Below are 17,143 nucleotides of genomic sequence, written 5' to 3' on the forward strand. Positions count from 1 at the left end.
CAATATGATTCTCTCATCACTGTTTTCACCATCTGTTCCTAGTATGCCTTTTCCTTTGTGTTTGTCTGTGCTTTGCTTTGCTTCAGTGCTGGAGCATTCTGCACCACTCACCTGCCTCTTTCCTCCGGCACCACCAAACTGTTCAGCTGGCCTCATAAAGTTGGTGAATGTTTGAGCAAGGCTCAGACAGTCAGTAGTGCTATACCTGGGACTGTACATAGAGTTTCCATGACGTGGGAGGTGGGATCAGTCATATCTTGCTTACACATCTCGTGTCCCAAGGGCAGGGAAACATTTGCCAACAGCCTATAACTTTGCCTCTCTGCAAGCAATAAATGCCAAGAGCCTTGTCAGCTTTTTGCATACTAAGACAAAAGCATGTCATGGGCAGCTGGCTGCTTCTGTTCAAACATGAAGCATGGATTTTGAGGTTAGTAGAGGTCTGTTTGCTTAAAAGAGGTTCTGATCGAGATGAATTATGAAAATGTCAATAAATACCACATTTTGAAAGATAATAAACTGACAACGTTAAAGGCAGAGCTCCAGGCAAACCTTAGCACCTGAACCACCTACCTTTGTGTACCTTCTTCCTCCACAGCACTCAGCATGAGGAGCTGAAGCAGCTCTGAACCCCAGATGGGAATTCTTGCAGGCCCAAATAGACAAAAATGCTTCACACACACCATGATTGTGGGTTTTGTTACTTTATGTGTGGGTTTGTCATATCTGGCCATGCAAGTCTCTTACATGTGTGGGACATCAATCCCTTTCTCAGCTAAAAATACCTATGACATTGCAGTTTAGCATTTCAATGCAGTTCATTGTATGTTTGGGCAGCGTTGATGCCAGGTTTTATTTTGTTTCAAAATACCATGTATGGAAAATAGGAAAAAAGAAAATGGTGAAATGCCATGTTTAGCATAGTTCTCTTCTTTTGCAGTTCTGTGTAAAAATATACCAAAGATTTCTTCCAAAGAGTTGTGTTTAAAATAAATAATCTTTCATATGTCAGGTCAGGGTTTAATTGCTTCCCCACCTAGTCAGGAGTTACCTGCTACTTGCCAAGTTCCAGTCTGCATGCTATCATAACACCAGTTTAGAGATTATCAACTCAAATGACCTATTTGGGGAACATGCGTACCCACAGATCTGCCCCCTTCCCCTTCACTGGACTTGAAGTCTGATTAGTGTTTAGACGTTGCTTTGAGATAGCAATAATGTGCCTTTTAATTAACATCAATATTTCTAATCTTTTGGGAAATAATAATGTGCTGCTTTTTTACTCCTTGACTGTTGACAGATGGCCACTTATTAAACATCATTAAATGCCGATATCAATAATTTTTGTGCTTTTTAAAATATGCTCATCATTTAAATTATTTATATAGCAGGAAGGTTTTTCACACTGGGTTGTGTAGACTGTGATGCAGTGCTGCAACAGCGTTTGGTGGAGGCCTTGTTTTTTTAAAATGTTGTAAGTATAATCTCTGAGGCCTTGCTAACTTGTCATTTCAGTGTCTATGCTTATGTTAAAAGGGTCTCTTGTATGGAAGCAGCCCAAATGCTTTTGAGACAAAGCCTCTATTTAAACATTTAGAAACTTGAACTTTTGAGAAGCCTGTGCTTACATGCAAAAAACATTTCATGCATTTACACAGGAATTCATATTGTATGTGTTTTTGTGAATGCTGTGAAAAAGTGAAGATGAATTCCTGTACGTTGTTTGCAGCAATTCTTTATTTGACTTGATGCATTCTCGACTAGAACCTCTAATTTATTTGTGAAACTTTGTTTAATGGGTACAATTACGATCTGCTTTGTGTCCTTGCTCATCTTAATAGCAGTATTAATTTGCGGGAAGGGACAAAAATTATCTTGCGGAGTTATCAAGCCGTGTTTAGGCTTTCTGAATGCTAATTAATTCAGAGCTCAAATGCTTTACCTGCTGCTTAAAAGGCTGGCAGCTTGTATTCATCACCTGAGTGACAGCTGTTCCTAGCCTTTTTTACTCTTAAAAAGAGTGGGGGAGATTAACTCCTTCCATGCTGATGACTGCCATATTGAAGTAACAATTGTGATGTTCAAAATATAAATTGCAAAATTTTGTCTTCAAGAGGTTTGCTGATTTGACAGTATATTAGAGAAAGGATTGGTGACAGTATATTGTTAAGAGAAATTGTTAAACGTTTCACCAATACACTGTTACTTTGGGCAGAAGGAAATAGAAGTCTCTCTGATATTTGATGTCAGAACCAGATCCTCCATGTAAGCTAGAAGAGAAAGAATTAAAAAACTGCTAAGTCAGATTTGAACACTTATAGTGAATGTGGATTCTGAAGAAATTTTTCTCTTGTAGTCAAATCCTTTTTTAATATTTACTCTCAAGGAAAATATTTATTAGTTGCAATTCAATTAAATGCTCACTTAAGCCATTTAAATGTCACACAAAATAGTAAAGAACAGTTTTATATGCGGCACTCAAAGATCATTGAGTTGCTATTTGCTAAACTAAACTCCTCTGCGCTAGGAAGAAATGATAGTTCTTGGTGGTAAAAAAGGGGACTTAAAAGCATGCAGGTAATTTAATTTAATTTAATCTGAGAAGGAGTATGATCTGGTATAATGCAGATGTTCATACGCAGGTTTGAGAGGATTACAGAGTTTGCCTGAATGATTGAGGAAGTGAGATACTTATATTGGATTACATTCCTTCTTTTTTCACAGAGGAACAGATAGCTAAAATGCATATATTAACTCCATCTCTCCATCCCCTCCTTCCCCCAGTCAAAACATTTTAATTATACAACATTTTCTTCTTGGAGGAAACATAACACAAATCAATTGTTGTCTGATGTCGAAGACTATTGCTGAACTACTGATACCAAACAAAATTCCACAAAAGCCTCCAGTTAGTATTTCAGGGTAAATTCAGTGTTTTTTTCCCTTTCCTAGTTTAAAGATCTGTAAATTCTGGTATGTGTTTTGCTATGTATTTCAGAAACACGGATGTACAGTAGACATGTCATAATAATTATAAAGTTTTCATTTGCATTTTAGAGGCCCTGTGTCTTTAGGGAAACTCAGGGTGGACTTGACTAATGCCTCTGGGCTTTGATTCTGCTCACATCGATTTTTACGCATTCTGATTCAGTAAATCTCATTAAGCACATGTTTAACTTCCAGTATTCACTGAAAGTTCTGTTGACTTCAGTAGCAAATTAAGCACATGCTTAAATGTTGTTCAGAGCCTTAGGGAAAGGTGATTAAACTGAAGAACAAAGCTATGGTATTAAAACATTTTAACTCATTAAAATCCGGTAGAATTGCTGATACTGAATCACTGAATACTCTGTATTGAAAGTAAAATAATTAACCTTATAGTTGGCTGCCTCTCTTGTGCAGCTTGGAACACCAACATCAGTGTATTAGCTGGGTATTTCTGCTGTGACAATACATTTCCTTTTACTTTAGACTTACTGTTCTATTCCTATAAATGATTAGTGATTATAATGAGTGATGGAAAATATAACGAGAAAGAAAAAGGTTTCCAAGCTGGTTTATAAAGCTTTCTTGAAAATAATTTTTAAGAAATTGTTGTCTTGTTCCAAGTTACTCAAATGTCCTTTGTTATTACTCATTATCTTCAAAAGACACTTTTAGTTTCCACACATGGGGGATTTTTTAAAGCTTTAGCAGTATTGTCTTAGTGTTTCTGTGTGTGGACATCTTCTGTGTTACTTTATTGTGGAGCTTGATACAGAGTAATTAAAAATCATGCTTTGACAAAACTCAGTTATAGCCTTTGAATTAGTGTGTAAGATGCTCTAATGAGTCCACTAAGCATTAAGAAAATGCACTGGAGCATGTACTTCTGTCCCTTAGTAGGTTATGTATCAAAAAGGTCCCTTGACTTTTTAGAATTTTATGAAATACTTTCTGCAGGGGAGAGATGTCTTTCTCTAATCCATGGCAGAAGGTTCGAAAATAACTCCATAATGATTTAGAAACCAGCAGATTGCTTAAGTGTTTGGCATGTGGATTAGGGGGGCAGCAGGAAGTTACAGGGAAGGTGGTGTATGTTTTTTCTTTATTGAGTTTACCGCAGAGGAAATAATCAGACCAAGACTGGGATATTTTGGGAGGCTGGACATAGCATCATTAGCTTTCCCAAGTTCCTGTCCTGGAACAGTTACTGTTTGTGCAAAATCATGAATGCATTCAAATCCTGGAGTGAGTTATTTGGGGTCTGTAGTCTGTCTGGAGCTTCTTGAAATAAATTTAAGTGATAAAGCTACATAATTATTGCTACTGTGGTGTTAAAATCTTGCGATGATTCAGTCTCAGTGTGCTCACTGAGTCAGACCAAGAAACCATTGCGTCTGCTGATTCGTGTTTGCTTCTTGACCTTTTGGCAAAGATCAAGTGTAGCATATGTTTTTATCAGTTTAATATCTGTTATATCCTCAACTTGAGGATTTTATATTAAATGAGTTTGGGGACTGGGAAATGTACTAGGAGCTTACGCCATCCTCTCCATGCATGAAGCTGGCTATTGCTGTGTTTCTAGAATGGTGTGGAAGAAAAAAAAGCAAAAAAGGCAACAAGTCCCTTAATGACCATAAATGAGTGCAAAGGGAAGAGCAGAACAGAGCAAGCATAGATTATGCTTCTCTAAAGTATTCTCTTAATCTCCACCTCTTTTCAACTCAGGGGCTTTCCTAAGCCTCAATAAAACCCTTGTAAAAATAAAAAAAATAGCACTTCTGATTACATTTTAATCTTGTTTTCACTGTCTTCTCAATCCATATTAATATCCATTTTGTAATGTCCGCTATTGTAACATCAGATTATCACCTTCAGGACTGGGCACTGCTTTGTATTTACCAGATACAGTGAGCCTACACTCAGTCTCATCCTCATTGTAGAGCAAGTTACTCATCACGGTAGTTGTTTATTTTCACTGACCAGTCTTACAGGTGCCGTTTCTCTGAAAAATGAGAAAAAATAGCAATCAGAAATAACCACAAAATCAAGAAAAGAGAAGAAAAATATTACATCACAGTGAAACGACACATACAGGATTTGGTTTTGTTTGGTTAAAGACCATTGGAAAGGAATAGATGCAATCAGTACCTCTGAGGAAACACAACTGTCACAAGTGTTTAAAATATACTGAGAAATATGCCAAAAACTGTGGAGAATTGGTGTTCCCTTGAACGTTTTTGATTGATTAAATACCAGCTTATGCTTTTTTATAAACTGTTCATACATGTCGCAATCAGTGGGTGGCTAACAAAAGCTGGCTTTATTTGGCCTGTGACATAGTTACTGCTGAGGTCTATGTAATGCAGCAGGTGACGACAAGCATGGTTTATGACATCTTTTGAAACAGTATCGAGCCACAATAGGCCAAGTTGACGTGACAGGGTGAAAACTGGAAGTTGTATTAGAAGCAAAATGAATAAAGTTCAGATAGAGAGCGATCAAAATAATTTCTAGATGACATAAGAATTTGACCCTTGGAAGATTTCTTACTAAGTATGTGAGGTAATACAGAAGGGAAGAACCTGTGTCATTATAAATTAGTGTCCTTGAGTTAAGTCTCATTACCAAGACACCTTCTTTTTTTGAAGTATTTGACCTGCCATGGTTAATAAAAAGAAAGTTAATCTGGTGTGACATTTTTGGTGGTAGCTCGGTGCACTACCAAATTAAGTACAATAAGATAAAATAATAGCTTCCAAAAAACTCCAGACTTCCTGCAGCTTAAATTTTGAATCGGTGGTTGATTTCTTAGTCATTATTTATGGCCTCAGTATTTAAATTAGGACATGTTAAATAAAGCTGATGGGGGGGGGGGGGGGGGAGAATTAAGTGTTTGTAACTATTTAACTATTTTAATGTTGCTGTTTAATGGAAAATACAGTATTTTGAGTCTTTAAAATTTCTGTTTAGAACCAAAAAATACTGTCTACAAGATAGAAATCTATTGCAGCGAAATACCATCTTATTACTATGCGTGCTATGATGCTTACAGGTTATTGTCAATATACAGTGTCTACTGGCAAGGAAGCTTTTGTTTGTCATGGGAACAAAATGATTGCTCCTCATTTTTCTTGACTGCTGAGTTCTTTAAGCGAAAAACATTTTGATCCTGGAATAAATATTGATTCTCTCTTTTCTTTCTCTGAGAAAATTAATTTAGTGGGAGTTATATTCACCCAGGTGAGGTAAGGGCAGCTCAGGACCCCACAGGCTACTTAAACCTGTGACACAGGCCAGCCTTCAAGAAGTGTCTTTGTTACCCCTAGGTCAGCACATATATGCTAGTTCTTTTGAAGAGTGTCTCCTGGGGCAGAGCAAGGGAGGATTCATGGATCACTTGTCTGTAGCAATAGGACTGCAGACTTCCTTTTTTCTAGCTAAAAAGTGGTAGAACCTATGTGGTTTCATTCCACCTTCCTCCCTTCTGAGTGGTTCTGTAGCCTAAAACCAGGTGAAAAAACCTCAGTGAAACCACGGGCACTAATGCATTTTACCTTCCAGAGGCAGCATTTGGAAAAACATCTGCATTTTGCTGTCTGATTTCTAGCACGCAGAAATCCTTTTCACAGTACACCGAGGGGAAAGTGGAGAGGTTGGCAGTAGCCAAGTCTTCCCTTTGTAAATAGGCTGAAAACGTGGAAGAGAGACTGCAGAGTGTTGAGATAATTAATGGGAATATGTTTACAGAACTGACCATCAATTGCTATGGCTACTCTTCAGCTGACAGGGGACAGGCTCATCCTTGGAGTGCAGCTCAGTGGTGTATTCTTGATACACGGATTGAAAGAATAGGCAAGAGCAGTGGGAAGAGTTGGACTGATTTCTTTTAAAGAATTGCACGCTTCTACTGCAGTCTCTTCACAGCTCTTTTAAGAAGGCATTGTTGTGAGAGATATCTGAACCTTTGCAGATGACTACATGTGCCTGTCTGATGTTTGATACCAGTCTGTGTCCGTGTGCATCTCTGTCAGGTGCAAAGCATAAACCCCTGTTACTGTAGAAATTCTGTTATGCAAGTGTGAAATTGCCACTGCCCCATCCTAAAAATTACCTTTCATTAGTCAATTAACAATGCGGCCAGATTGCTGGGTTCCTTTTAGAGAGTGATTACCTATGGTGTCTTGATTTCATCACTATAAAAGGAACAATTAGCCTTCTAACAAGTTAGTTTAGTGGAATTTATTGCAACATGATAAGCTTTGGTATTTGTAAAGTTTGTGTGAGCTTCTGACATGCTGAATCACAGGATATTATTATGAAACTTTTTTTTTTTTTACGTTTGTGCTGTACACTAGTCTTTGTATTATAACATTGGCCATTTCCTTAGTAAAATGTTTTGAAGAGCTGAAGAAAAATGGTAAGGATTGTACATCTCTAGCACAATGTTAACTGTACATCTCCAGCACAATGTTATCATGCTTTTGTTCCAGAGTCAGTAGTATTGAATTAATGTTGAATTCATGTTTCATTTAATTTTTTATTTTTGACTCCTCATATTATTTTTTTTTAAAAAAAACACCGCAATGAAAAACAAACAAAAATGAGCTAACATACAAATATCACTCACTCACTTCTGTGCCTCAAGACAGCATAATCCTGCCACTGACTTTCTGAAAACAATTAGGATTGTTTGAGAAGGTTTTAAGCTAAAAAGAGGACTTTCATGTGGCCTGTATTATCTCTCCTCAAGGGAATGCATTTTGTTAAAGTGATGATTTATGAGATTCAGTACTAATGTCAAACTTTGTTCGGCTGTGTGAAGTAACATAATTAAAACACCAAAATAGCAGAGCACAAGCAGTGGAACATTGTTGAACTTGTAGATATTGCCACATATGTGATTTAAAATTTGATGGAACAGTGATATGAGTTTGAGGCATGTCCATGTGAGATGTAAGAAAAATAAGCCTTAAGCAACTTAGCTGTTTCCCTCAGAAGGATTTTATCCAGAGAGGAAGATGCAATATTTATGTGCAATAGCAGCTGGGTATTTTTAGAATTATTTTAAATTCCTTTATAGTGAGTATCTGAATGATTAGAAAATAGATACAAATCAGATAAGGTAACAGTTTGTCCCATTTGTGTGAAGTGGTCTTCCCGGATAAAATTACAATTTATTTCCTTCTAAATGCGCTATTCATTTGGGACCAAATTAATTAAGGCTGATCTGATGAGTATCTGCTGTTGTTCTGCAGTCATGACATGGCAAGACACTATGTATCTACATGCAGAACTCATTCATACATCAAAAAAATAAAGTCCCTGTGCCTATTGTTTCTAGAGCTGTTACATGATACTTTAAATAAATTACTTAATTCCATGTTCAAAAATACCCAAAGGTATAGTATTTTATTATTGTTATTATTAACTTAGGTTGCATTAGTGTAACAGCTCTTTCCTCATTTGAAAGCCTTTTCTCAGGAGACAGGAAGGTGGTCTCTCTGCACTGTGCCCTATCTGTTTTACTACCTTATCCATGCTATGACTTGAACAAATAAAGATGAACATAATGTAAATTAAGCATCCTAAAATGACTCTCGGTTCAGGGTTCCCTCAGAGACCTTCACTGATGGGGAAAACATATTTGGAGCTTTTAGCAATGGGATCATGATATGGATTACTTAGTCTGTACATGTTGGAAAACTGGCCATTTTCCTTGTTTCTCTTTGAGGGGAGATCAAAAATATATGCAGCAGAAATGTTAAGACTGTCAGTGTTGGAAACAGTCAAGATATCAGAGAACTGCACACGAGTTTCCATTGAGTTGTAGAAGGTTGTTGACTTGATGTCTACCATGTGTTTAAGCACAATTGCTTTCTATGCTTATTCCAGTCATCCTGTATCATCTTCTGTTGAATTCTTTTTTTGCCTTAAAATTAAGCTAATTGTATAATGGATTCATAAAGAATATTGAATGTAAAGGTATGTGTTTCTACATGTTCTTTTGCATGAATTCTCTGCAATACTATCTCAATGAGGTGGATGGAAAGTCAAGTCCTGAATCTTTTAAAAAACTTTAGAATGCTCTCTTCAAGTGGATGTGATGAGGAATTAATATAGCTGAAGCTTAATCATAAACTTTTCCCTTTCCTGACAGTACTGACATTTACTTGTTTCTAGACAAACAGATGAATCACAGCTAATGAGTTGTTTTGATCATTTATGGTGATAATGCAAAACCAAGGCTCGTATATTTTGACCCTATACCTCTGAATTAGGTGTAAAAGACTGAAAGCCTGAAAGCTGATGTTTTGCAAAGACTACAAACTGCTCTAAAAGTTGCTCCATTCAGTAGGCTTTAGCCGGGGGTAACAAACCACTGGCGAGCCACGGATGACTGCATGCAGAGGGAGTCTGCAGGGCAATCCATCATCCAGTGGACGTTTGCTGGCATGGAGCACTGGAAGCTGAATATTTAGTAACGCTCCTTTTTTTTTCACGTGAAGCTTTACCTATGGCTCTTGCTGTGAGTGAAATTGAGTGGTAGCCTGTGATCCCAGAGAGCCTGATTCACAGCAGGCTTTTTAGTTAGAGGGTTTCACAGCACTATGTCTGTACTTACTGTCTGCTTGATTGTCCAAATATCGTCCATTAGAGCAAGAAAAGGAAATGTGGGTATGTGAAAGAGGAAAAGAGAATTGAACAGGGAGATGCTAAATATAGAAAATAAAAAGGGAAACCGTGACCAGATTGAAGTTAAGAATACTTACCTGTTCCAGACTTAGCATCCCTCATTTTTATATGAAGAGCGATGTAAAGGAGTATGGTGTTTCAAAGCATGGGGATTTGCACCTGTGACATTGTTGGATACTGGAACAAGCTTTTGGTTCTGAAGTTGGCTTCCAATAGTCAGTCTGGGAAGCAGATATTAAGTATTTCTCTGGGGAGCAATATTAGATTTTGTGTGTAATTCAGCTAAAGTAGCAAAGTTAGTCCTTGAACCTTAATGTTTCTGTGATTTTAAAAATATTTTGCTGTATGTAGGGCTTTTTTTCAAATAGTGACTCTCTAGCCCAAAGGCCATGTACAAGCCTTCAAGTTTAACCTTTTCATTTTGCTTGACACTCTAGAAGATGATAAGGGGGGAAGGCTGTCAGAGAGTTTACACAGAGGATGGAGAGTGGTAGTGGTGAAGGGGGTAATGACTTCAGCTCTGATTTTCTTCCTCCTGCTGCAACAAGGCATCTGTATTCTCTGCTGGGTGCAACCAGCCTGCAGGAAGCTTTCGTTCCTGCAAACCACAAGTAAGTCAGCAGATCATCTGGAAAATCAGACATCAGAGCTGGACTTGTGATGACCTGTTTATAAAAAGAAAGAGTGTGGACGGATGGTGAAGGGGGATGATGGGAAGCATGTGAGGGAGGGCTTAGGTGTGCTTCCGTCTGCAGTGTTGTAAAGATAATTCTGCTGTGGTATCGGGTGCCGTGAGCTGCCAGCCAGCTGTAGCAACAGATCTTTGTCTTCCATTCCACATACAAAGGGGAGAGCTCAGTCAAAAATCACTTGCGGCTGGCTGGCACTTCAAGGGGTTCACTGACAGTAGTGTAGGAATAAGACTGAATATTTCTAGGCTGAGATTAGTTGAAGTCTTCTCTTACCATATAATGGCTTATTATACCACAGTATTCAGGCGAATGTGTATAGTGTAACAGCGTGTCAATTATTTTGTCTAGTAATCAGACTCTTCATTTTGTGCTGCAGAAACAAATGCCTTTTTCAATTGCTTTAATATGCTACAATCTTTAAATTAGATGGTCTATAGGCAGTATATAAACAGCACTCCAATATTATTTCTGAAAATGAATAGCACGTGTGATGCCCACACTCATCTGCAAGAGAAACTGCAGAGCGACATAGGCTCTTGTTATTTGCTTCCATATGAACAGCTCTGAGTAAGTGTCCATTCTCAAGAAATATACATTTGCTGGATTCTGGCTCAGGGAAGGATGTGTGTCTGTTTGACATGCTCTCAGTGGAGAATTGCTTATCCATGCCTGATCCCGACTGGTTTCACCTTCCAAAAGAAACTAGCATAGGTCAAAAGTTGGCAAGATGGATTGAAAAGTGTTTCCAGCTGATGGAAATGCTTTTGGTAACCAAGTGGGGGAATTTGAAATCTAATCTATTCTCAATGGAAAAGAGCAAATAGCCCATGTTTCAGCATGAACAAGCTATTCCAGTATCTAAAGTGCTGACATACCTGAGTTTTTTTCAAATAACAAGAGATGTGAATCAACTGCTTTTGCATGAAAGGTACAAAGTATCTTCTTTAATGGACTGTGGCTTGCCAAAAGAACTTCTTGTTTACCAGTTCACTGCAGTGCTAATGGCCACACCTGTATGTGAATGTCTCCAGACCACCCTTCCTCCTCCAGTTCTTATGTTCAGTGATTTTGGCATTCCTAATTTCTCATTTCTTTACATTTCTAATTTCTTAGTATTTTTCTTTCTGCAGCTGAATCTTGCCCTCCCTTATTTGAATATTCATAATTTCCATTTTTCCTCTTATCGGAATTTTTTCCTGTTTACCTTTTTCACTCTTGTCAGTTCGCCATGTTTAGGTTCTTCCATATGATATTTCTTCACAAATAGTTCCTATATTGTCCAACACTTTGAGGGAAATGCATGTTCTCAGTTGTTACCTGTTCATCTCCATGAAAAAGCAGGTGCTGTGAGTTTAGGATGTGAGGAACATGTCTTATTGGACAAAGATTATTTTATTCTTCTTGATTTTCTTAGCTGCTTTTCTTTGCCCTCCATTCCTCCCATCTGTCTCTAAGCAGAGTATAAGGCAAAGTGAGGGCCAAGTGTCTGTTAGGTTTCCTGTTGAAATGCAGAGTAATGATGAGGACGCGAGTCAGACACTGAGTAACACTGGGCACAACAGCGTAGAAGTATTTTACATATATTTCTTTATTATAATTTTCCTTTTTTACATTCCATTGTTTGTCCTGCATGTTTTCTCTTTGTGCATATCCTAGCTCATGTATACAACTAATCAATGTATTATTATAGGAGATCTTTAATGAAATGTGGTTACCTTCTCATTTGCCTGAAACAGGGAGCTCCTTAGGTATAGGAATTGTACCAGGAGTGCTAAGCTGCCCTTCATGGCTTTGTGTGGCTAATGAAACCTCTTGTGTTATCCATACCTCCCCCACCCTCCCACTGCCCTTTGCATATCACAGATTTCTTAGTCAAACTGGTGTGTGCACATTTCTAGCGTAAATTCAGAACTAAACAAGGTGAAGAGCCCTTACAGTTGTTTTGGTAAGACCTTCAAAAGCGGTTTCAAAATTTAATTCCTCCTGACAAAGGCAATCAGCAAAGATAGATTTCTGTAGTATAGAAGCAATCTTCATTGACTGTCCTGGACAAATCTCCTACTACCGACTGACTACTGAGATTAAGTGGAATTCCTAACAAATCTTGTTACGATGGGTCAAGTACTGTCTCTCCAGTTGTACTTATTTGTTGCAAGCCTCAGTAGAGGTTTATTTTCATGCAGCTATTTTACGGTGCTTGGAGTATCTTCATACTCTGCCTTGCTGCTACTATAGATAATGGATGACCACTTGGTTAACGTTTGACGGCAGTTACAGTACACATCTCCCAAAGTTAAGTGTCCTTATGTCTTTATACGAGAACTGACCTTCAGGGACAGTAAACATATTGTTTGGCAACAAGTTAATTACCAACTTTATCTTCCAAAAACATTCATGTCATGGGTGGGATAATTAAGATGTCCTTGCAAGTGAAAAAAGTTCCTGAGTTATTGTAATGTTCCAAAGTAGATGTTAGAAACCGAGGTCACAACAGTATTACAGGAGCTGTGTACTCATGTTATTTTGACTAAATAATTCTCCTCTTCAGACTATAAAAATGAAAGATGGACTTAACTGATATGTATGGCAATATATTTTGCAACACTGTGGGAAAAAAAACAAAGGATTTTGGGTCATACAGGGGTGTGATGGGCAAGCAGAACTGATTGTATTTGATTTACGGGGGGATTGATTGCTAGGGTTTATTTTGTTTTTCTCCCCTTTCCTCCTTTTAAAGCCTGTATCTTTAGTTAAGTGGTTAGGACCATGCTGGCCCTTTATAATTTTATAATGTGAACTTCATGGTGATAAATAGCTATTTATTTGCAATTGAATTAGGCTGTGAATTTAAATATGACAGAAACAGATGTACCAGTGATTACCTTCAATGCATTGCTCAGGGGATCTAAGTTTAACATAGTATAAATACCTTCCAGAAATGTTATTTCTGAAATGGAGCAGTGCAACTATTGAAGAGTATTATAGAGATGTTAATGAGTTCGGTGGTACGTGAATATCCTCCAGACTGATGTACTGATGTATCTCAGATATGACATGGGGTTTTTTTGTTTTTGTTTTTTTTTTTTGTTTTGTTTTGTTTTGGGTTTTTTTGGGGGGTGGGTGTGTGTGTGTGTTTGTTTGTTTTTTCCTGGAAGAATTCCGGGACGGGGGAGAGGAGTGACCACTGGTGAGATCTGAAATTCCAGTTTTGGAGTGTTGGATTTCTAAGCTGGAAGCATGTCATTTGGGTGAAGTTAGGAAGTGGGTTTTTTTCACAATGTACAATCAAAAGAGAATGCTGAGCATTTTCCAAATACGGAGCCCCTAGTGGGACACACTGCAGTGCAGTTTTGTGGGTGCCACTTTAAATGAAGGTCCTTCTGGGCTGGCTGGACTACGGCATGATGTAGCAGGTTAACTACCCCAGCATGCCTTTGTATTAACATGAAACTGAGAATGAATACGCACATTAATGTAATTTAAACATTTGAATTGTAATTTCTGAAAAAAATCTGAACTCTGCACATGTTCTCTTTCCTAAAACTTGATTCAGGAGATTGATAGGTCTATTAATCAGATAATTCTGAGCTGTTTTAGTTTCAGTTTTTCTCTTTGGAAACAGGTTCCAGCAGAAATAAGCCATTCCTTTTTTAATGCACATATAATTTTTGACAATTAAGTAACTTTAGAATGAGTTTTATTTTCTTCAGTGGAAGAAAAGTTGTTTAAAATTAACAAAACATTCCCCAAGTATAGCCAGGATGCATGGCAACTGATTAGTTATATCTTGCGAAAATGTATCAGAAGTATGAATGATTGAAACGTATACTTTGAGACCTCTTTCTGTGTATCTGTTTGTGGTTAGAATGATAATATTTAAGCATCCCAGTATGATAGGAATATGGTGTCTAAGCACAAAAACTTAGATTGGTGGAACTATGTCATTCGTGTCTCATGCAGCACTGTTAACACACCTGTATCTAATTGATACAGTAATACAGAACGTGTCCAGGCTGTGGCTATATAAAGTGCAAGGCAATAGAATAACACCTTCAAAATGGTTAATTTTGAGGCTGTCTTGGTGACTGTCTTGAAAGTTCAATCCCTATATCTTTGCACTTATGAAAATATTGTCCACAGATACTTGGGCATGGTGTGCTTAAGTAGAGTCAGATAATCTCTTCTGGCTTTCTTCATTATTAAATGGCACCGGAACGTGACTTTGACTGTGCAGATCAATTCAGGGGTACCATATTGTGAAATTCATCTCCCGCCCTAACCAGAAAACTAGTTTGTATTTGCTTTACCTTCTGCAGCACATGAGACTTGAGTAAGTCAGTTGATCTCTCAGTCAGGATGTGGTATATCTTAAAATGAAGTTATTAGTGAACATCACATGCACCATGTAATGTTTTTATTTTCAAGTAACCTAGATAGGTCTTGGTGCGCAAGCTTTTAGATTTTGTGGTTTTTAACTTTCTTAATATGTGGTTTCCTCTTTGATTTCTTTTTTTGGAAAATTCATTGCTTATTTTCAAGTTGTTATTGTTTATCAGGTTTACTTGTCTATTCTACTCAATGTAATATGTCTGTGTTGAATTTCATCTGAGGTGATTTTTTCTGCATAACTGTGTGCAAATAACTGTTCTGATAATCCCTTTCTTTTTAAATCAACCAGTTTAATACTTGCTTCTGTTACATGGAGATGAGAGACTTGACCTATTTTTAAAAATTAGCTCTTTAGCTTTGTTAGCTACAGGAAAAGAGAGTTTTAGAATTTATTTTTAATTAGGCTGTTGCCATTAGGATTTGCTGGGGCACACGTAAATGATGCTTTCCTTTTAATTGTTATCTATTGCAATGGATCTTAGTAGAGTTATTTTCTTCTTGTACCCCCCTAGTGCTTCCTAACCTTGTTAGTGCTCTTCAGCGTCTGACTTTGACCTGCCGTGTAGGCTTCAGCTTCATTGCACAAAAATTGCTTGTATGCTGCTGGAATGTATAGATTATTCCTTTTCACATGCATTCAAGCAATAGGCATGAAAGTCGATTCCTATATGATTACAATTATTTCTAATGTGACATTTACCCCAGAACTATATTAAGTTGTTAGCCCTGGAAGAAAAGAAGCATGTTGTTAATGCTATTCTGCATTCAGTGGCTTTGATGGTACTTGCTGCAGATATTCCAGATTCTTGTCAAAACTTCATTATCAGTGATAATATGCTAATGCAGTAAGTTGACATAGGGGTTGAGTGAATGACTTGCAATATATAATTAAGTTGGTGTAGTATGATACATTTCTACTGATCCTACAGAGCCTTTAACAGAAATCTGTGAGTCTGAATTCCCTTGCTGCCTTGTTACCATTCACAGAGTGACTGCTACCATTGTTTTTAGGATTCTTGCAGGGGGGTGTGCATACTTTAAAGAAACTCCATGTTACACAGCTGCAAACACATATTCTTTCAAATTTTCTTTTAATATTGATATCACTGGAACTAATAATACCGTGATAGAGTTAGAAGAACTTGTATCTCTGTCTCAGTCTAAGAATTCAGATCAAAATATATTGTCTTGATATTATATATAATCTGCACACTATTACTAATATTTACAAGTATAAAGCCATTTGAGAGCTATTGCAGTTTCTACCCTATATAAACAAAAATTGTTTGCAGAGACGTTTGTCTGCAAACTGAAAAACTGAAATTTTAATGGAATCCTTCCAATAGCTGTCATATTCTTCCTCAGAGTTTGATAATTGAAGGGTTTGTTATTTTTTTAGAAAAGGAAGATGGTTTCAATTATCCAAAGCTAGTGGAATGTTTAACTACCCTTCTGCTATCAGTGGACTTGTTTACATTGGGATTTTGACTAAATTGAGATTGCACATATCCAGATGTTATCTGCCCGGGTGACTTTTTTTCATTTACTTTGGCAAAGGATTTGATGGTATACTGCTACCATCTCTTTGTCAGTTTTCACAATTATATATTGAAGGGCTACGTTTAGACTTTTCTTTTATAAACTTCTTCTGCTAAATTGTTAACTCCTAAACTTTTGCTCTTCTTTTCTAAGGGTGAATCTTATTTTATGGTAGGCTCAGCTGAATAAAGAATGTAGGGTAAGGAAACTTGAGTGTTGTGTCCTCTGCATGGCTGTACACACAACTGAGCAAACACTAAGTTTTATTTTTCATTTTTATAGTTCATTTCTTTTGGTCTTATAGACATTGGGAATGTCACTGCTCTAAGTCTAGACTGCAGCCTTGCATTTTGCCTCATGTGGAAAGCATGGCCTTACCAGGCTGCCCAAGGGGCTGCACAGGAACTGTACTGAAACCAAGAGATGGGATTTTGATCCTTATTTTAGGTTTTCTCATTGGTTAGCATGAAAAAAAGCCAAACTCTGACAAATAAACCCAAAATCCAACAGAAACTCGTTCTTGATTTTTATCTCTGCTTCGCTGTGCTAAGGGGCAAGAGATGTGCCTGAAATGCATCCACTCTGCAGTGTCCTTCAGTGAGACAGGAAAGACAAAGCTCTTCACCAAGAGCTGCCTTCTTCCCAGTGCTGTGACCTATCATGCCAATGGCTTGCACAGAGGAGCAAAGGCTCCTCGTACAAGTAGCTTACAGCAGGATAACATTCCACAGAGTATCAGTGGGGAATTGTACAAAACATTAGCTGGGACTACTCGGAAGTAGAACTACAGCACTGAAAAATAGGAACAGTTGAACAAGAGTATCATTTAATTCATTACTGTCATG

At 37.5% G+C, this 17,143-nt stretch overlaps 1 protein-coding gene and 1 non-coding gene across 5 annotated transcripts in view; both read left to right on the top strand.

Moving 5' to 3' along the window:
* Positions 1 to 17,143, top strand: part of MACROD2 (mono-ADP ribosylhydrolase 2) — an 890,001-nt gene that overhangs the window by 399,057 nt on the left and 473,801 nt on the right. The gene's annotated exons all lie outside the window — the stretch shown is intronic.
* LOC141956586 (U2 spliceosomal RNA) lies at positions 4,393 to 4,582 on the top strand. Its single transcript, XR_012632957.1, has one exon. It is a non-coding gene; the product is annotated as a U2 spliceosomal RNA (small nuclear RNA).

Source organism: Athene noctua, chromosome 1 (assembly GCF_965140245.1).
Source record: "Athene noctua chromosome 1, bAthNoc1.hap1.1, whole genome shotgun sequence".
NCBI lineage: Eukaryota > Metazoa > Chordata > Aves > Strigiformes > Strigidae > Athene > Athene noctua.